A 23,154-nucleotide genomic window follows, 5' to 3' on the forward strand; every position below is an offset into this window, starting at 1 on the left:
TCTTATTCAAGTATTTATTTTATCTTGATTTCTTGTTGCTGCTACTTTATCAATGCATCTTTCAAGAAATAGAGCTTTTTTCATTAGCCTTTTGCCTTGAATATCATGATTAGGTTCACTACAAAAGCATTGACTTTCAGCGGCGACAAAAAGTCTCCACAATATTCCCGTGAAAGCTTTTGTCGCTGATTCAATCTGCAGTGACAATAAAAGTTTCCGCTGAAAGTTGAGAATCAATTGTCGCCGCAGAAAAGAAAATTGGTTGCCGCCAAAAGATAGTTGCCATTGAAAGTTAAAAATCAATGGTGACATTTTGTCGCCGCAAAAACTACACATCAACGGCGACTATTTTATCACCGTTGAATGTTAAGTATCAGTGGCGACATTTGTTACCGTGTAAACTATCAATTAGTGATGATTTTTTTATCATCGCTAAAGAGTAATGTTGGTTCACTTACACACATGGTGCCACATCACCCTTCACATAGCACCCCACCTCGCACCATGTGGTGCCATGTCGCCCCCACCTCACGCCACATGGCGCCATGTCACTCTGCACGTTCGTTCTCACCACATGTCACGTGCTATCATATCATCAATTTATATTTTCATTTTAAAAGTTGCCCTCCTCCTTTTGTGTCTCATCACTTTGCCACTAAGTTAGAATGATCCTGCAATTTATTATTACATAATTAAATATATATATATATATTATTATACTATACAAACATACATATATATTAAATATTAAATATTATAAAATATCATTACTATCCTTAGATACTTTAATTTAATTCTTTTAATTCATAAAAATGAAAATTATATTATTTATTTTGTTCAAAAGTAAACTATAAATATAATTGATACAATATCATTTGTATTATTTATTTTAATTTTTTTACTTCTTAAGGTTGTTATATTATTTATTTTAATATTTATATTTATAATTATAATATAAACAATATTTAAGAATAAATAGTAAAAATATTGATGATTATACATTAGTTTATAATTATTTATATTTTTAAACTGACATCAAGTTTTAAAGTTATTGATGTTAAATGTAGAATTTGAATTGAAAAATTAGATTAGATGAAATATCATTTTATGAATGAATAAATTTAAGTATCACATTTTTAATTATTATAAACAAGTAGTGTTATTGAGTTCTATGTTAATCTGATGGCTTATGCTTTCTCTCTTTTCTCTTCTATCTTGAATATTTATGATTTTTCACTTATTAGTTATAATTTTAAATTTAATTTTTTTAGTTATTAATTAGTCAAAAAAATATATATTAAAAATTTCATGCTTATTTTGGCCATTAAAATTCTCAACTGGCTTTTGAATAAAATTATCCAAACAAATTTTAGTTTATCTAATTAACTTCTAAAAAAAAATATATCCAAACATAAATCATATTACATTTACTGACTTTTCTTCTAATCTTAATTTGCTAATTTCAGTTGAATCTTAATCTTAGTTGTAATTTTTTTAATCCAAATACACATGTAAAATAATATGATTTGGCTTAATTCTTTACTCTAGCTCATTAACATTAAATAATACCTTAACCTTATCTTCAAGTTACAATTTAACCATGAAATATATTAAATAAAAACTCATTATGTTATTTTATATATTCATTATAAAATTATAATAATACAAAAAAATTAAATATTAGATAAATAAAAATAAAAAATTATGATGATAATATAAAATTAAATTTTTAGCGGCGACATTCAAAGTCGTTGCAAAAAGTCTCATTTTCAGCGATGACACTAAAAAGTCATCGCTGAAACTTATAACATAAGTTTTTTTTAAAATTATAATATATTTTAAAATATGTTGATAATTGGTGGCGATTCTAAAAAGTCGCCACTGATTGTCAACTTTTAATAGCGACTTATATGTCACCGTTGAAACTTATAACATAAGTTTTTTTAAAAAATTATAACATATTTTAAAACATGTTGACAATCAGTGGTGACTCTAAAAAGTCACTTCTGATTGTTAACTTTTAGCAGTGACATATGTCACTGCTAAAACTTAGACCTTCGACAGCGACTATATCTTGTTGCCACAGAAAGTCACACTTTTAGCGGCGACTTTTACTGTCACTATAGATTGTTCATTTTTAGCGATAACTTTTTAGAGTTGCCGTTAAAAGTCATTTTTTTTGTAGTGATTCTATGTTGCTCTGAATAATTGTAAAACTTATTGCGTTTTGGATTTTGTAAATATTTTTTATATTTTTGTGAGTTAGTTTTTTATTTTGAATAATAGGGATTTTTTTTTGGATTGCAATAAGAAAAAATATTTAAAAAAAACATTTAACATCAGTGTGGAAAGTGGACTTTTTCACTTCGATCTTTTTAATTTTCCCCCAATAACTAATCTATAAAATTCTTCCTACAATAGTGATAAAAGCCATGCATTATCTTAAATCAAAATTTATTAATGATGGCTTTGGATGGATGATTAGATTTGGATTTGAATCAGATTCCCCATTTAGATACATAAAAGTCTATGGATTTATATTACCTTAATTATTTAAAATTTCAAAAAATTCTATTTTTCATAAACTCTATTTAGGCTCTGAAATTTCATTGTGGAAGAAGTTATTTGAAGATTCATCAAATAATCAAATATTTTGAAATTTCATTTTGATAATCAACTTTGTTTCGCAATCAACTTTACCCGATTAAAATCCAAACACACCTTTACTACATGTATATCCTAAGAAATTAGTATGAGGATATAATTATGGTTGAATTTTATTATTTTAATATTTTTTTGCAAAGTTAATATATATTTTGAGCTTTTTAATTTTTACTATAATCCATGATTTCATTGTTTTCTTGCAAATTCATAATTTGAATTTCCTCTTGAAATTTAACTAGAGGTCTAGAGTTGGGAAATGTGGGTTGTGCCCATATGGGCTTAAGTCCTTAAGCTCATTTTTCAAAAACTTTCCATTTTATGAGGCCCAACCCTTATTCTTAGAACTCAGAGTAGGGCCTGTAAGCTCATTTTAAAAAAATATATAATAAAATAAAATTTATCATTATAACAATATATATTGATTGAAATATTTTAAATTTAAAAATAAATTAGACAAATCAAGATCTTCATCATCTAGGTCATGAACCTCAAGCAGCAAACAAAAGCATAAATCACATATTCAAAATCAAAAATAAAATCTTAGATCAAGGACACAAATCATAAGAACACAAACCCATATATATTTTTTGGAACCACAAGAAATAATAAACAAAATAAAAAATAGTAGAGCTAGAATTTGAGTAGGTCAAGCTTGTTTAGGCTAGGCTTATTCAGATCAAGCATATCTTTTAAACAAAACTATATAGTCAAACTGGAGCCTAACTTTTTTCAAGTGAATTTAAGTTAACTTGTTGGTTTTGGCCTGAATTACAGGCTTTAAATACATATAGAGCTAGTAATTTTGGCAATCAAGTTTATTCAAATTTGATTTGAAGTATCTACCATTTTTAAAAAAAACTTCATATATATATATATATATATTCAAGCCTAGCTCTAATCTTTTTTGAATAGGTTCGAGCTTAATCCAAATTACCAGCTCTGAAAAATAGAATTAGAGAACAATATGCCAATGAGGAATGAGACTCAGAAATAAAACTAGAATACTATCAACCAAGAAAAAAAACCAGAACATTAAAAGAATCAAAAACCCAAAATAGTGAGTAGAGGTTGAATCATTGAAGTCAACACCATAATAGCATGATTGAGAGAGAGGCAGATGAAAAATTGGTAGAGGCGAGATTGAGATCCATACTCCAGAGCCACAGTGACTAAGTGAGATTGAGATTGAGCAAAAGCGAGGTTGTGAGGAGATAGAGATGGATCATAGAGGTGAGATCGAGAGGCTAGTCATTAGTTGAGTGAGAGGTGAGGTTGTGAAAGGAGATAAAAGATAGAGGAGAGGCCAAGAATCAAAGATTGAGAGGAAGAGCATCATGACTGAGTAGCGGCTATCGTGACTAGAGAGGGAGAGCACTGTGAGTTCACGACCAAGCAACCCACAGCGTGATAGTGACCAGAATGAGGAGTGATAACCCATGTGGTGAGTAGAGGAGAGGTTAAGAGGGAGAGTAGTGAGGAATGGCCGAGAGGGAGAGGGAGATAGAGATAGAGAGCAATGAGCAGAGTCAAGTAGGGCTTTTTTCCTTCTCAGGTGCCAAAATGTTGGGTTTTGAAGGGGCAAGGAAAAAAAAAAGAGAAAACAAGCTTGGAGGGCCGTCCGTAGTAGAATTCTATTTTTAATGACCAAGCTTGAAGCCTAATTTTGCCAAAAAATGACAAATTTCTTAAGCCTAAACTCTTATGCAAATGGATTTAAACATGAGGCCTGAATTCCAGCTTTACATAGGGCTTCCATTCTAGCCAACCATGTTATAATTTTCACTTAGATGACTCCAAATTTTGAGTCATCAACAACCGAGTTTTTTTAAAGAAGAAAGAGAAAAGAAGGACAAAGAATGCACTGCTAGAGAGCACTTAGAATTTAGGAGTAGGCTTATGTTTTTTAATTAAAATATAATAGGAGACATCACAAGAATTCATAATTAATTTATTTAATGAAAAAATATAATTTAGTTACAATTATTTTATACTTTTAAATCGAAGTCGGTAATGATTTGACAAGAAACATTGCACTAGAACACTTGGAGGAAAATGTGATGCTGCGGCTCGAGTAAAGTCTCTAAGTTCACATTACTTTTTATGATTTGTCGGTTATTATCGTTGACTGCAAAAGTCTATATATAGTCTTGGTACGTCTAATATACTCTCTCCCTTCTATCTTATTTATAAGTCATTTCTATCAACTTTATAAATACCAATACAATAAAAGTATAAAGAATAAAATTTTATAAAATTACAAACATAATCCTCAAAAAGTAAATAAATTATATAATATTATTTTTCTGTCTCTCTCTCACATACTTTTTAAGAATAGTTTAGGCATTTCATTTAAAATAAAACATTACTATCAATTCAATAACTTCTAAAATAAATCACTTTATCTTTCTAGAATGTGACCTTTAAAGTGGACTGGAGGGAGTACTCTCTATCCTAATTTATAATTTTTTAAATTACATATATTAATAAAGTTTATTAATTACAATTTATTATCTTAATTTTTTTATAAAAGAGATGAAAGAAAATTTTAATGATAGACTTGATACTCCTCCTTTCCGTTTCATTATATTTATTTTTAAGATTGTTGCAAACAAATTAAAAAATACAATAAATAATTTAAAAATACAACATACTTTTAATGCCTCTAAATTATTGTTATAATAACAAATAATAAATTACACTTGCATGCCTACGTCATTGTTTGAATAGTGTTAATATCTGATTTCAAGTTCCATGATTTTTTAAAACATACCGTCAGCATTTTTATTTTACTTGTGGCAATTAATATTACTTTAAGACAAAATTGTAGATGACGTGATTTTTCATTGATTGCAACTTATTGTCTTTAATTTTTTTTTTTGTTTTCGAAGGCATCTTTCAGCAGGTAATTATGAAACTAATTCCTTAACAAAATCAAGTATTATTTAAGATGTTGTTCTCTTCCAAATGATGCTTTCCATATATACCTCCAAGAATTTTAATTTAGTACAAGTCAATCTTTATAATTTTGACTAGGTTGAAATTCAATCTTTCTAAAATTTAATTCAATGCAACTCAATCTTAATAATTTTAGAATTTATCCATCCTTAAATTTCAAGAAATACATTTAGTTTTTATAATTTTATTTTTTAAAATACATTGGCTAGCTAATGTTTTAGATGATTGATACTATAAGTACTAAGTTGTATTGAGTTAGAATTTAGAGGCTGAATTTTGATTGAGTTAAATAGGGATAAAATGATTAATTTTCTCTTAATTTAAATATCATACTGCATAAAATTCATTTATCAGGGAGAATGAGTAAGGTATTGAAAACTTTTGTTGAACTGAATAACATTAACCCTCATTATTTCACTCTTTAAATATCTTTTTTCAAAATCTATTGGATGAATAGTATTTTTAAAATTTTATATTGAAAGAAAATTAAAGTTTTAAGCTATATCTAATTTATTTAATAATTGGCATTCGTAATTATATGAAAAATGTTTTTATAAAAGGAAAAGAAGGCAGTTTACTCCACCATAGTAATATTATAAAATATTTATATTTATAAATATTTATTTTAATAAAAAATAAATGAGAAAAAGAGCGCAGTTTTCCCCATGTTACTACTAGGATACAGCTAACTACACAAAATTTCCAAGAAACAGTAAATAAGAGGTTTAATTTTTTATCATTAATTTTTAAAACTGAGCTTATTCAATCCTTCATGTTTATGGATTTGGATCTTATAAGTAATTTAAGTCTGAACATTCAACAAGTATTTCATGTGACATGATATTGTTCAATTTAATCAAACCGCTATCAAAGATTCTATCATTTATATTATTCAAAAAGTATTAAATCTTGAATTTTTGAAAGGAACCATAGTGTATGTGATTGAGGAGTGTTTTGATAATGACAATTGTTTTCGGAAGGAAATATATCCTTGCTAAGTTTTAAATATTTATAAAATGTAATAATTGAGACACTCTTTGATTGAATAAGTGAATTTGGCCCGTCACCGAGTCTAAATTCTTAGTCAATATCTAACAAAGTGATTCTGTGTTCCTTTTTCTCTCTCAAAAATTGGCCCTTGCGCCCCCAATCGTCGTCTGTAAATTGTCTGGAACCTCACATGGGCAAACATCAATCGAATGTGTCGATGTCTCGCAAATGCCAAAAAATTTTATGGCTCTGCTGCTATAAAAGGGGCATACCTACATCTTCATGATATCTAGCGTCTTGTGAGGATAGCTTCTATAGCTTTTATATATATATATATATATATGGCTGTGGAGAAGGAGGAGAGAGTGGGTGAGATGAACGAAATTATAGTGCAATACATGCAGCATCTGGGAGTTTCTGATGCAGCCAAGACTGAGTTCTCCGCCAAAGCAAACGCCATCAAAGCAATGGCTGGTTACGAGTCTGTGTGGTTTCAGAGGATGACCACCAAACTTCATAACACTCTCTCCCAAATAACAACGCAATCAAAGCCTCTTCAGATCGATCTCAACCTGCCTGTCGTTGTAAGCAATCCAAACGTACGCTTCTTGTTCCTTTAATTTCTGCTCTTTAGTTACGCACTCCTAACCTCATGATCTGTACTGTACTGTTTGATGCTTATTAGGAAGCAAGTGATGGCGCCATTGTAGATGATCAGCCCCTCAACGTCGGCGAATCTGTGCTGATGATTCGTGTTCTCAACTCATTATCTCCATGATTGTTCGATGATGATTCACTTGTGTGGGATAAAATAAAAAGTCGCGTGTTGTCGATCCCTATTTGTATTTCAGTTATGTAGATTCAAATAAATAGCTTTCTTTAGTATCATAAGATGCTCAAAGAGAGATAAGCTTGTTCAGTATATATCAGAATAGTGATGTTCAAAAATTGATTATAATATATTGGGTGAAAGTGACAAATTTAATCGTGACCTATTTTTTCATAATCATTAATATCCTATGCTATGAGGTGTCAACTATAGAAAACATGGCATTTAGCATACCTTCTATCCATTTGGTAGTAACATCTGTTTATTCAACCCAAATTGGTGAGACCCACAAATTTTCAGTACCTCAATCATCTTCATCGGAGGCGTGCCCCTCAACTTCAACATTCTGGAGTTCCACCTCTATGCATCTTCTTCCTTCCCTCTCCAGCCTCCACTCTTCCCTCTGCTTTTAGACTTAAAGTCAAAGGGTTGAGTTTCAATTCATCAAGTGTATGAATCGCCTGCAAAAGTGAGCTCCTTGTCCTCTTCAGGTAATAAAACGTAATGTCGTTTCCTTTGGTTCTTGATGTATTCCTCAGAACCCAACTTCAAGTTCATCATCTTCTTCTCCTTCATTATCATCATCACCATCTGATTCAGTCTTTAGTAGTAGAGATCCCATACGTCTGCTTCCCCTCTCGTGGTGCTTTTCCAGCCTCCCTGCATCAGAAAAGACAACTCTACAACATCCCACTGATGGGATCTTCCACTTCTATGTTTCATGAAGTAGGATTTTAGATCTTGATCATATAATTTTGGTGTCTTAAGTTCTAAAATGAATTACTTAATTAACTTGTATATGATCTTTCTTCTGATAACATGTTATGTGCTTGTTGCTTCCTATGACTTGGGTGTATATATGCCTTGTTACCGTGTAAATTGAATTTGTTACGAGTTAATGTTGTTGAATGGATGATGATCGTTGCTTCTATACAATCCTAAGAGCGTCAAGAAGAAGAAGGAGGGGAATGAAGGGAGGAATTGAAGATCAAGTAAAGAAGAAGAAGAACGAACGAACGAACTTTTCTCGGAATTTCCCATGGCGCTGGAATAATTGTCGTTCTCTATCTTCGACGAAGAATGGAGAAAGAAGATAAGGAAGGTTGAAGACTTGAAGGGAAGATTTCCATCAAAGCAGTTTCAGTCAAAAGCATATTGTTAAATGGTCAATAACGTCTGTTTTTATTTGGGTAGAATTGTTTCGTTTTCTATAGTTGATGATTTTTTTTGCATCAGTATAGAATGCTCAATGGTAGGTATTTTCGTGTTTACCCTAATATGTAATCTGTAGCTAAATTTTCATGTTTACCCTAACGTGTTTATTTTATAGTAATAGTTATATAAATTGAAAGCTTAAGTAAGAGCTTGTCGCTGCTTGGTAAACCTGTTGCTTCTTATTGTTCTGCTCATACTCTTCAAATGCTTCTTTCACTTGTGATGGTCCATCTGATAGGAGTTAGAACACTGGCACAACAAGCTGAACTCTTGTATATTTTCAATCTCCTTCAAAAACCACTTGAATTTTTAAAAATGATAGTCTTCAATGTATTCCTCAACCTCAAGCGAATTGAAGGCCATATTTGAATAAGCAATGAATATTTTCGTCCTCACAAAGAAATATTTTAAAGCTTTTGAAGAATAAGTATCAATGAGTGAGTTAACAAGCCAGCAATTAAGTTCTTTTAATTTTATTGATTTAAAAACTGTTAGTTTTTATTCAATCATCTTACTGTATATGGAGACTAGACAACTCTTTATATGTTGTTCTCTCTGACTCGTCTTCTCTTTAAGTTACTTATTGATATTTTTTAAAAAATATTGTAAATGTTTGACATTCAAATTGCATAGAGGGAGAGATAGTTATTAAAGTCCGAAGGTGAGAGAGAAGAATAATCATGTTGCTGCCAAACATGTTGGCTATAAAACCAAAATTAAAATCTGACTAATAATGAATTATTCAAATTAAACCTCAATTCACTGCTAAGTATCATACTATCAATATGTCCAACGCAAATGTTTTAAAAGTTAAGACGTTATTTAACTTCAAAATATATAATTCAATTTGTGAAAAAGGGAAGTAGATAAAAAGTTTTGTTCTGGACAAATAGATAAAAAGTAGGATGAATGTGTCAAAAACAATTGAAATAAATTAGAGATGAGATAAAAATAAATATCATATATAGAAAGTTAGTTGTTTAATTTTTATTTCTCAATCTTTATGTTACCCTTTGTCTTTTGTATTCGTATCTCTTGATCTCATCTTGTCACACCCCAATCCTAAATAGGATTGGATGAAACATAAAACAAAAATTCAATCTCATTTTAAGATTTCCATTAAAACTTTTAAAGATTGTTCGGTGTAAGGAGAACCAAAGTGTGTCCGTTAGAATAAATAAGGGTTGCTAATTTAACCATAGCATATGCCAATGTCTTTTATCTTTTATTTTCTTTTTTTAATATTGAAAATCCTATCAGTTTTAAAACTGATTTCAAAATGACAAGCATTATCATCTATCGATACTACTATGTGGGGTTGACTAAGTGGCTTGTACGACATCATTATACTTTATTATTCACTATGCTTTTAGAAATGTTATTAACTAAAAAATCTCAGTCAACAACTTCTATAAATGTTTTCTTTAGTCTTCCTCTATCTCATTTTACAAAGATCAAAATTATCCATTTAACTCTACTCACTAGCACTTTCCACAGTTTTTTTTATATATTCAAACCATCTCAAATTTTTCCTCAATAGGTGCTATGCTCACCTTTTTTTTATATGTGCTTATTTTAGATTTTATTTTATGTGTATGCTTATACATTCATCTTAATATTTTCATATCTGCTACTACAGTTTTATATTCTTGCTATTCTAGTAAAACTCAATATTTACAACCATATGACATAGCTTATCTTATAGCAGCTATTTGAAATATTTTAAAGTCTAACCATATGTTGTTTTATTAATCTATATATATCGTTAACTAATAGTTTATCAAATCAAACCGTGTGCGCGTTTGTGTGTCGTTTTATTTTATCTTCTATTCTAAGTGTTTATAGGTTTACCTAAATTTATGGTTATTATGTTCTATTTAATTTATTTTTAAATTTCTGAGTGATTTCTCTCAACTTTATCTGGTAAGGTAAACCTAATATTGGTTTAATTTCTACTGATATTGGTTTTACAGGAATCATGGCACACTTGGAGGAAAATGGCCCTCTGAAATGTAGAGTCACAAAGATCACAGTGATTTCTTTTGCTTTGTCGGTCATTGTGGTACTTTCCAAAACGTGTGTATGAACAGTTGCTTTATAATATATATATATATATATATATTAGCTTAGCCTTGAGTGGCATCCATCCATGTATAGGCAAAGCGATGAGTAATCGATACAGCTCCGATGTGAAGTGAAGACCATAGCGCCACCGCTAATTAATTAATTAATTAATTAAGGAATGAGAATATTGAATTGGTTTGTAGCCTTTGATGATTTTGAGCAGTGGATTAATTGTCATCTGACAACACATTTAACACGTTTACTCTACGTATCAATGCAACATGTCTTTCCCAGGCGGTGAGTGTGAGACGGGGATTCAAAGTTGGAATTATAATTCATAAGAAGTGTTTATTTTGGATTCTTGTGTCAGAAAAATTGGGTTGCTCTTAGAATCACGTCGGCTAATCCATTTGGGTCCCCACCTAACGACGAAAATGCATGAGTTGTCTAGACACGATCACTCTTGGTACTTAATTCAAACTCGAAATCTCTTACGTTAACAAGCATCAATCAGGTCTTGTTGCCTGATCTGCTGCTAGAAAAGGGGCGCAGACATAAATGTCTTGCGTCTTGTAAGGGCACAAACATAAAAGCAATACCATATAGCCCATAGATATAGATATATATATATATGGCTCAGGAGAGAGACGTGAGGGTGGGTGAGATGACTGATTTTAGTTCTTATAAATTTATTTTTTAAGATATATGGACTATTATTTTAAATGATTAAAATTATAAAGACTTAATTATATCGAGTTAAAATTTAAATACTGAAATTTAATTGAATATAAATTATAGAGATAATATGAATAATTTTCTTTTAATTTAAATATCATACTACACCAGATTCATTTATCAGAGTGAATAAGTAAGGTATTGAAAATTGCACTAGTTATCAAAATGATGGAGAATAAACCTTCCATTTTTTTTAACTTTTTACATATTTTTCTTTCTCTCCATTAAATGAAGAGCGTTTTTAAAAGTTTATATTTAAAAGTTCAAATTTTAAAACTACATTTAATTCATTTAATTAGTACTCGTAATTTTATAAAAAATGTTCTATAAAATAAAAATGTCCTATATTCAAAAGTCCCTCACTTTTATCAAGGTGATTTACAAGATTTGGATCTAATAATGAGTAGTACAAAATCATTTTTTCAATGACTGTCTCGCATGATAAGATAATAACCATCAATTTTAATCAAATAGTTCTCATAGATTTTGGTAAAGTTTTGAAGGAGATATAGTTCATATGTTTTTATTGTAAAAGTTATTTTAAATTTTTTGAAGAAAGATGTATCTTAATAATTTTTAAATGTTGATAAAAATTTATAACTATAATTAGTTTGCTTATTAAGTGAGTAGATTTATGTCGCACAACGAATCCAAATCCAATTTCAAATATCATACAGCTAGCTTCACAAAACTTTCCATCGAACCGTAAAGCAGGGGTTTAATTTATTATTATTAATTTCTAAAAACGAACCCTTTCAATCCATCATTTTTTCTTCTGCGCTTCAAAGTCGTTATATAATTAATAGACCGACTTTGATTTCTTTTTGTCTCTTAAAAATTGGCATTGCTCCCCTAATCATCGTCCCTAAATTTATAGGGTCCTCACATTAACAAACGTCAATCAGGTGTTGTTGGCTCACAAATGCCAAAAATCTATGGCTCCCTGCTACTATAAAATAATGTTTTTAGAATTGAATCAGATATTGAATTAAAAAAGTTAGTGATTCATAGTTTACATAGTTCAATCGGGTTGAATCAATAGTTAAATTAGTGATATATATGTATATAATATTCTAAATATAAGAAATAAATATGAAATTACTACCTAATTTAAAAAAAATTAAATATTTTTAAGTTTATCATGACTTAACAAGTTACATAATACAACATAATATCAAATGATTAAAAAAATTGGCCATTTCTTAAAAAAAATTAAATTAAAAATAAAAAAATTTTAACAATCCAGTTCTTGAAAATCGGATCCAGTTCCCGATTCAAAACGGCTCAACCTCCAAAACAGTTTTCATATATCAATCGAACTGAAATCCAGACCGATCGATGGTCAGACTGGTCTAACTATCCGGTCTGATCCAATTTTAAAATCATTGCTATAAAAGGAGCAACCCACATGTGTGGCGTCTTGCAAGCTAGGAGATAATAGCATATAAGCATTCATGGCTCAGGAGATGGAGGAGAGAGTGGGAGAGATGAATGAAGTGATAGTGGAGTACATGCAGCGTCTGGGAGTTTCTGATGCAGCCAAGACTGAGTTCTCCACCAAAGCCAATGCCATGAAAGCAATGGCCGGTCACGAGTCGGCTGTGTGGTTTCACGCATTCATCACCCAACTTCATCACACTCTCTCCAAAATAACTGCACAATCAAAGCCTCTTCACATCGATCTCAACCTACCTCTCACAGTAAGCAATCTAAACGCTTCTTGTTCCTTTAATTTCTTCTCTTCATTATACGTACTCATTATACAACCTCTGTACTCTTGATGCTTATTAGAAAGCAGGTAATGGCGTCATTGAGGATGCAAGTTCAGAGGATTAATTAAGTGTAATGTAACATTATTTAAAGGTTGATATAATCATAAAAGTTCACTTAATCAATGACTCATGTATGAAAGAAATCAGAAAAGAAAGAAATAAGACTTGAAAAAATACCATTTACTATTGACACGAAAGGCTTACCATCAATCTCTGTGTGTGTGTATAAATCAATTTTAATCATAACTAATGAATATAAAATATTCTTTGAATCTTAATAAATAATATATCATAATAATATCTACAAATCTCAATCGAATTTCATTTAATAATATATCGTAACAATATGTTCATGAAAATTCAGAGGATTAAGTGTCATGCAATATTATGTAATGGCTTGACATGTTTGCTGGAGTCTTTTAAATGAGCCTTTTCGTAAATTGCCTCAGGGATTGATGATAATGATGATGATTACATTCTTATAATCAATAAGGGTAAAAATAGAATTTAGGACTGTTTCTAAAAAATTCAACAAAGTGAGAGAGAAAAGGGGGATCATAGCTGTGGGTTCTGTAAACAGTAAAAAAGAAAAAAAGATAAGAAAGACACGTTGGATTGATAGAGAGAACAGTGTTAAATGTCTAGCAAGAATACTCGTAATTTTCATCAAAAGCCACAAACCAATTCCGAATTTTCTTCCATTTAATAATCAATCATTCAATCGCCAACAAACTCGCCATTCTATTAGGGGAATACAAAAAGTGACTTTCTTATATATGTTCACCACTTGCGCGTGTTTTGACTTTTGACTATAGGTATAAGCACATGAGAAATTGCAAACACCCATTACTTTGTGAGAGAATTGCATAACAGGTCCCCACAAATAAATAATTATTATTAAGATTCAATAGATTTTTAAGTACTCTGCAAGCCCGAAGGCCTTATGTGCAATTAATTGCATATAAGGTTTCTGGGCTTATAAAGCATTTTCAGAATTTATTGGGATGTAAGGGTAATTATCTTGATTATGAGAGCTTTATATGTGACTCTCCCTTATTTTACAGCTTCAAACGCCGTGTTTTTACTTGTGTCGTGTCGTGACAACTAACTATATAGCAATAGCGTAATCATTGACGAAGCGTAAGAAAGTAATGTGATCTTAAACCTGTAATCATATATAGATTATGAAAGACGAAAGAAACTAGAGAGACTTAAAATAAAGTACATTAAATTGAAAATAATAACCATAAAAGAGAGAGAAAAGATAACTAAGTTACATATTTTGATTAACTTTAAAAGCTTTATTTATTCTAATGTATGGGCTTCCAAAAAAAACTTTAAAAGCTTTAATTGAAAATTTAAGCCTATCAATCACTACGATGGGTTGGTTTTAACAAAAAAACCTAGTTCTTAACAATGTAATAGATCAAGGTTTGAATACCTTTTAAAAGAGGTGGCCACATTCAGTGTCCAACTTTCCACACATTTTCTTTATTTTCTCACATGCCATCATAAGTAGATTTATTAAAAGTGTTATATTTTTTTATAAATTTTTATTTTAATAAATAAAAATAAAAAAGTTAAACTTGGACTGTTCAAATTAAATCTAAACAGTTCAAATTTCATCACCTCTAATGAGCATTAAGGTGATGAGTGTAGTATCTCATTCTACTAAATACAATTAACCATTAAACTTATGGTAATCAAAAAATTTAAAAAATTAAGGGATCTTAAGTTTTCATAATCAAAATAAGTTCAAAATAGTCATAACCCCTTAAATCAGAGTAAAAACAAGTTACAGAAGCATGAGATACCTCAAAGGAGTGAAAGAACTCAAAAACAGTTAAAAAATAAAACATGTGTTGTGACACAGGGTAATGTGCCATGGCTTGTGCACGCTACGCTGTGGCGTGTTGTTCTTTATGCCACCTGCCATGGATCTAGTGCCATGCGCTGTGACATGTTGCATGAAAAATCAGTAAATTCTGCTGTCATTTGACAGTAGAATTGGGGAAACTTCCAACGCACCCTAATTCTCTGTCCGACGTCCGAATGACGTGATTTAGGTGTCTATAAAAAGCTTTTTACACGAACTAGCTAATGAAATGGATTTCACTTCAAAAAAAGTTACATCAAAAAGTTGAACACCCAAACATAATGTGACTACTTTTCACAACTTTCACACAAAAAGGGTGTCCAAAACTCTCAACAAATACCAAAAGCCTTTCCTAACACTTGGACCATATTTATTGGACTTAGGAGTACCAACACAGTATGTCACACACACTTAAACAATAATAGAATAAAATTTCACTCCTCAACTCATTTTTACCAAAAACAGAAGGGGAGGCAATTTTCCATTGTATTGCACCTAAATCAAACAAAACATGTTCAAATCTGCATTTCTACACTTGCACTAGTATTTTGGCCCTATTAACATATATATATATTACAACATACAAAAATTCTTAGGGCCTAAAACATCAATCAGACATTTGTAATAACAACATGGTGCAAGTGTGATGGCATGTAACCTAGAATTAACAATCATATACTATTATACAAAATAAATCTAAACTAGAAGCATACAATAGAAATATACTAATTCTTAACCTCTTGAGTCTTCTTCCTCTCAACACTAGAGCTAGAACCTAAAAAGTGTTAAATGAAAGGATAAGTCTAGCCACTTAGTAACCAAGGTAAAACCTACCCTATGTAATTATATAAAAAAATTATAAACTAAGCACATGCATATGAATCTAAGTATGTAAAATATGCTCACACATATCATAACTTGTCATTTCTCATTCAATAACATCTTTATCTCACATATACTAGGTGCATTGTCACCATATTCTCAAATATATGACCATAACCCATTATTCACGTGACTTGCCACAACTTAACACGTGTGACACATCATATATTTATTTAGGCAATGATCAACTAACTTTATATCCTCCTTATTTCCTCAAACTAAAACTGTGAGCTATAATATCGAATAGGGCTTCGTCCATATGACTAGACTACTCAAGCTCACCAATCGTGAGGTGTGACTCGATCAAAGATCACATGACTCACTCTCAGACCATGGCTTCCCCCATTCTTGAATCTCAGGGTGTCTCATACCCTAGGCTATTCTTCTCATTGAACCGATGGAGATAGTTAAGTTCTAGTCCTTCGAAAAACTATGGAACAATCCCTCTACAAACTGTAAGACAAGGCTATATCCCCATACACTAGAGGGTAGCCTAAATACCATATAGATTTTTTTTTCTCTACTCCCAATCTCTAGGTGAACTCCCACCACTAATCATGCCATAATCAATTCTCACTCGTTTTCACATTTTTATTTTCATTTAGTCATTATCACAAAAATCACGTTGAGCTCACGACTGTGTGCTACCCAAATATGTATTCTCATCATTTTCTCAACATTATTCTCACTTATCTCAAAATTCACTTCTCATTAACACACATTTACCTTTACTCAACATCACATTCATTTTTTAAAAGCATAAGCATGTTTATAGTTTAAAAACCCTCTTGACTTTACATTTTGCATTTCCAGCCAAAAATAACATTATGCACATCCAAATTTTCATACACTCGTTGAAACTAATACATGGTTTTACATTGAAAATCAATCCCATACATGTAACATTCATAGTTCACATTTAACAATCAATTAACATATAACTACCCAAAGTAAAGTTTCCTCAGTTACCTTAAACCTTTAAGAGGTCAAAGGCTTACCCATTAATCTACTAGCTTCTAAGCTTGAATTTCCAAGCCAAATAGGTGACCAAGAGCCAAAACTACAATTAACCAAGTTGAATTTCATCAACATTACTAACTCAAGTATTAAACCCTCAATCTCCATTTTTAAATTTCCCAATGCCTACTCTACATGAATTTTAGCCTATCCATTATATTTATTATCTATCTTCAATCCCCCAGTAGCATTAATGAGCCATTAAACTCTCATTAATGGCATCACATTCTTCCAACTACTTATATTAAATGCAAATTTCAAATATTAATGGTACCTAATAACCCAAGATACCAAAATTTATTATACTTAGGTTTAAATACTCTAATCTACTCCCATTAACTCCATTTGAGTCGATAAATTTAGACCTATAATTTATATAAACTGAAAATTCACTTCCACTATCAAACCCTAACTATAAACTCATAAATGTGGAAGAAATAGAGAGATTAATGGGTGTGATACTTACTTTGAATGTTTGTAGCCTTTAAAATACTTCCAATATCGTCCATAAGTGAACCCTAGCAGAGCTTATTTCTAGAGTTGGAAATACGGGCTGATCTGACCCTAAAGGGCCAGCCCTTAACGGGCTTAAGCCTAAAAGGGCCAGCCCATTTAAGCCCGACTTTCCTTTGAAGGCCTTATATCTAAAGCTTGGCCCTAAACATAATGGGCTTAGGGCCAACCCTGCGGGCTTCGAGCCCTTTTACTTTTATTTTCATTTTTTAAAACTAAAAATAATTCATTCATTGCATTACAATATTAAATCTTACTTCAATGTTATATTACATAGACAGCATTTTAATTCTTAATATTAACAACATCTTGATTATACGAAAATTCCCTTATTTCAAACAATAAAACATTAAAATTTATAAATTCCTAATTCAAGTCATACAATATAAAATTATATGAATATAAAAATAATCTATTATTAAAAAATATAATTTAAAAATATTAACACACATATGTAACATGAATCAAATTATTGCCTAAAATCTAAACTAGATCAAAAAATTACTTTTTTTGTCTAGATATATCATTATCTAGAATTAAACAAACCAAACTTTATCCAAAAAATATTAAACAAATTAAAGTATTATGTAAATTTTGATTCTAAAAAAACTACTATAACAACTAAATAGTTGAAACATTATTAAAAATATCAATAATATTGTCATAATAAATAATATTTTAAAATATAAATAAATAAATGGGCCTAAATGGGTTGGCCCTTGGCCGTATAGGGCCAACTCATTTAGGCCTTCGGCCTACTAGGGCTGACCCTTATAAGCCCGTATTTTATTTTGAGACTCTAAAACTCAAGCTTGACCCTAATAATTATTGGGCTTAAATGGGCTAACCTTACAAGCCCAGCCCATTTTCCCAGCACTACTTATTTTGTCCCCTTCGCTTTCTCTTTCTTTCTTTCTATTTCTGTCTCATTTTTGCAACTGATATCTACAAAAAATGGCACAGAGAGGTCCTCACTGCATCATAAGTGTTTGTGCGCCATAGCGGATGATCTCCATGCCGCAACGTGTGGCACAGCAACACCAACTCTTCATTTTCTTCTCCTTTTGATGTCCAAGTAGCTCGACTTGATACCGAACCCATAATTAGGGCTGGAATACAATCAAACATGATTATTAGACCTTCCTGGTCACACACCACATCAACTTACTTAATTACCTTAATTAGGTTTAATTAATTAGGGAATTAAAAATTGAGATGTTACAATGAGCACTAAAAATGGATTTAAGAGAGATTTCTTACATACGATCATAATTCTATTATTTTAACCTCTATTGATATATAATTTTATTTTAGTCTATTTTGTTTTTTTATTAATCCATCCAATACCATCTAACTTAAACTTTCAGCTTATTTCTACTCGTCCGTTGATTGAAATCAAGAAGATGGAAAATGGTTGTTATATAGCCATATGTTTTTTTAGAGATGAATATACCAGAAACAGCAGGGAACAAGTATAAAAACTTAATTAGACATTTCTTCCAAAACATACTTCAAAAGCAAATAGCGTTTACATACATAAAATATTTTGAGTTAATTAATTGCATGAACATGAATGATCCTAATTATTAATTAAGTAGCACGTGAGATTTTATTCAACTTCCTATCTCTCTTATGATCCAATCCATAACCATATGCATGCGGTTTCATTTTGATAAACATAGTATGAGAAATGCAACATTATTTTATAATTGAGTCAGAATGTAATAAATTCATTACTCTCTGCAAGTAAAGACAAAGCTCACAAAGTATTCATTATTATTGTGCTTCTCAACCAATTGCTTTTACAATAACATACACAGGATAAACTTCATAGATTCAAGAAATGCGCCATTTCTTGAAATCACTTCTTTCAATCAGTACATGTGGTTGGTTCTGTGACCCTTTGAAGTTGAAGTGTCTTTTCATATTCTTCAATGGACTTGAACAGTTCAGGGAAGTTTCCTTTCCTAAATTAAAGCCTCCACAGCCACCCTTCTAATATACCTTCCCTTCCTCATCTTTCATTATGCACCCTACTCTCTGAATTATCTCCACAAATATGGTTGGCCAGCCCATTCACTACATCACAAATAATACTTTGCTTACTCACACTAAAGCTATGTTCTATAATCTTATAATTAATACCTATAAATATATGATTAGAATGAGCTTGGTGTAGCAAATATTAGTTATACAAGACACTGACTTATGTATATCTGCATTTTAAAAGAGATATGTAAGATATAGTTAACACATTAGATAAGAATCTAGTGTATGTGATAACAAACTAAACAAAATATAAGATAATATTGTGTACCTACTTTGACCATAGTACTCACTAGCGTACTCCAACTAGGTCTCCCTCTCTATGCTCTTTAAGTTATGTGGCTTTTGGTAGGGAAGCAAACATAGAGTTAGGATTATTGGATTAGAGAGCGGACCTAACCTATTTAATAATCCTTATTTGGCCCACCTACTACAAGCTTTAGTGAGGTTAATAGCCACACTTTGGCTGCTAATCAGACTTGATAGATTGCATGTCAAGCCCATTAAGTATATGATTGCATAATATAATTGGGCTTTAATATTTCAAGGGCCAAAAATTAACCCGTTTTAACAAATCATAGAATAATTACTATGAGCCCACACATAAATTTCCAACAAGATAGCACCAGAGTATAAAATGCGCGAATGCTTCAAATTCTAATATACACATCGGCTAATAGTGTAAGTTAAAGGGTTCAATAATGTATTTAAACAATTCAATGTATATATGGTGTCAAGATGATGTCTTCATACTGTTAGTCTTAGTGCTTTTTAATTATAATTAGTAGATCTCAAAACTCTTAACTATTCATCATCACCACCTGATGTAAAGTATTAACGCATTGCCATATATTATTCTCATTGCAGACAGAAAGATACGATTACTTACCTATCTATAATAGGCTTGGTGAAAATTTAAAGTTAAGTTCTGTGATCATTACTATCCACCAGAATCCCCAGCTCCTCACACTATTGAATCTGCTCATCCGTCAATACATCACCAGCTCGATTCTTCATATTCTTCTAATATGTTGGAGGTGGTGAACCTATAAACTCAAACCCACCTACTACACTAATCTTCCTCAGCTCTTTCAAAGTCAGAATATATCTTCACTCACTAGAAATAGATGTTGTAACCTTCATTGTGCTCCAAAAATGTCTATATCCGACTCTTTATTTTTGTCCTAAACCCATGTTCACACAGTTCCAGGAGAACTGTTTCATCATTGTTCACTAACATAATCAAGTTCAAGTCACTCTCACTCGTACCCACGTCCTTCATAGTGAACTCGTGAAACGCAATAAATCCTTGGATGTAATTTACACTTGTAGCTAGCTCCGACACGCAACTAATGGCATGGTCAAGCCAATAAATCCTGTAATCCAATGAAAGGTCAAAAGACAGCTCCTCTACGGCTTCAAATTTGGGAAGAAACTAGTTGAGGTTTGGGTTGAATGCTTCAGACAAATTGTTATAGCTGATATATCGTAACATGACATTGCTATAGAGAAGAACTTCAATGAACATGACTCAATTTTCAAGAAAAATAGGGGACGCTGTAAGCTTGGCACCATTGCCGATGCTAGCATTCAATGCAACCTCTGCATTCTTGACTACAAGCGCAATGGCCTCAACTGTTAAGTCATAGGAGGCGATAAAGGTGAGGTAGGATTCTTGGTGAAGTATGAGGATAAAGGCGGTGGAGGTGCATTTAAGTAAAATGGATGTTGAGCATTAAACGTATCTGTAACTCTTTCCATCCATAACTTTAACAATAACCTCCACAACCCCTTAATTAAACAATTATAACTTCTCCATTTCAAGTTAAACTTCTGTCTCCTCCATAGTAGTATAATAGAACCTTTATTTCCTTATAAGGCATATTAGATTGAAGTAATAAAGCAAAATTTTTTTCCAATTGATTTCTATACCAATTTGGTATCATAGTAGGGTCTCAAGCCTGATAAGAAGTAATTAAGAGATGAGAAGGTATGACTCTAGCTTGGAAAAGTGAGGTTAATAGAGGTTAGTTTACAACTGCCATTGTTGAATACCCACTTTTAGTTAGTTTTGAGTGAAACAAATGTTATCATCATGTTTAAAAGGTCCAAAAATCTCATATTGATGATTATCTACACATTTTTTATAGATGTTGAAGATGATCATGTTATCAATTTGTCAAGTTGAAATGTATAATTACTAGCACATCAACCTATTTAGAGAAAATAGAGGTTTTTGGTAAGACAACTTCTCCATCCCCAACACAAACAAGTAAGGAGATAAAGGTTCTCCTTGTCTAATTCCCCTTGAGGGCTTAAAATCATCCTTCCTCTCACCATTCCACAAATAGACATACTTGATGAGCAAAAACAGTGCCTAATCACATTCACCACATGAAGAGGAAGCTTAATTTCAAGAAGTGCCATGGTAAGAAAGCTCCAAACCATTCTATCATAAGTCTTTTCCAAGTCAATTTTAATCGCCATGTACCCCATCCCTTCCCTCATTCTAAACATGGTATGAGCCATCTCCTTATCTATAATATTATTATCCTAGATATTTCTACCAAGAACAAAGCTAGCTTGGTAGGGTGAAACCAATTTATCTATAAGAGGCTTCATCATCTTTATTATCAACTTAGACAGTTCTCTATAAAGGACATTACGTAAAGCAATGGGTCTGAAGTGTGTAACAACCTCTAGACTATCCAGCTTAGTAATTATGACAAGCAAGGTCTAATTAACTTCACTAATTCTTTCAGGATCATTCCACAAAGTCTTCAAAAAACTTCACCACACTTTCCCCCACTATACTCTAATTTTTCTGATAGAATATTGCTAAAAAACCATCCCCACTAGGAGCTTTAAAGCTACCAATATCAAAGAAAGCATCCCTAATTTCATCACTTGTCACGTTCCAACCCACTTTTTTCAAGTCCTCCTCTCCCACCAATCCTTAACGTTATCGAGTAATTACCCATCTTCTATTAAAACAGTCTTCCTTAAACAAATTCTGATAATAATTTTATATCATACTATAAATAACATTCTCATCCCACACCCACTCACCCTTATCATTTTTTAAAGAAAGAAACTTATTGTGAACACCATGATCTAACCACCTCCCTCTAGATTTTTGAAAGCATAAAATCTCCTCCTACTTCAAAGTGTCTAACAACTCTGATTCAAATTCTTTTTCTAGCTTCAACAAGAACAGGTTATCCTTTCTAGTCAAACAATGTTAAATACCAAAAAGTCTTTGATTAAGAATCCACTTCCTTTAATCAATTCTCATAAACACATCTCTATTCCAATCAATTATAGAATTTTAGAATTTGCCAAGTGCAGCATGTGCCTCATCCTCCCTATACCAGTTATGCTTTAAAAAACTGTTAAAATCTTTATGCAGCAACCAAGTTGCCTTAAAGTGAAATGGTCTATTAATAGACCTTTTCACCATAGGACACATATCCACAAAAAGAGGATAGTGATATGAACAAACACAAGTAATACACCTCCCTCTATATTAGGAAATCTATTGAGCCACGCTTCATTACATAAAGCCCTATCTAACCTCTTGAACACCCTATCATAAC

The 23,154-nt window shown here is 31.3% G+C and overlaps 1 pseudogene; it reads right to left on the reverse strand.

Moving 5' to 3' along the window:
- Positions 1-19,382: 19,382 nt before the first annotated feature.
- Positions 19,383-22,045, reverse strand: LOC129302808 (4-hydroxyphenylpyruvate dioxygenase-like; annotated as a pseudogene).
- Between the last annotated feature and the right edge of the window lie 1,109 nt (positions 22,046-23,154).

Source organism: Prosopis cineraria, unplaced genomic scaffold (genome assembly GCF_029017545.1).
Source record: "Prosopis cineraria cultivar Desert tree isolate PC_DT_omini unplaced genomic scaffold, ASM2901754v1 PC2, whole genome shotgun sequence".
Lineage (NCBI taxonomy): Eukaryota > Viridiplantae > Streptophyta > Magnoliopsida > Fabales > Fabaceae > Prosopis > Prosopis cineraria.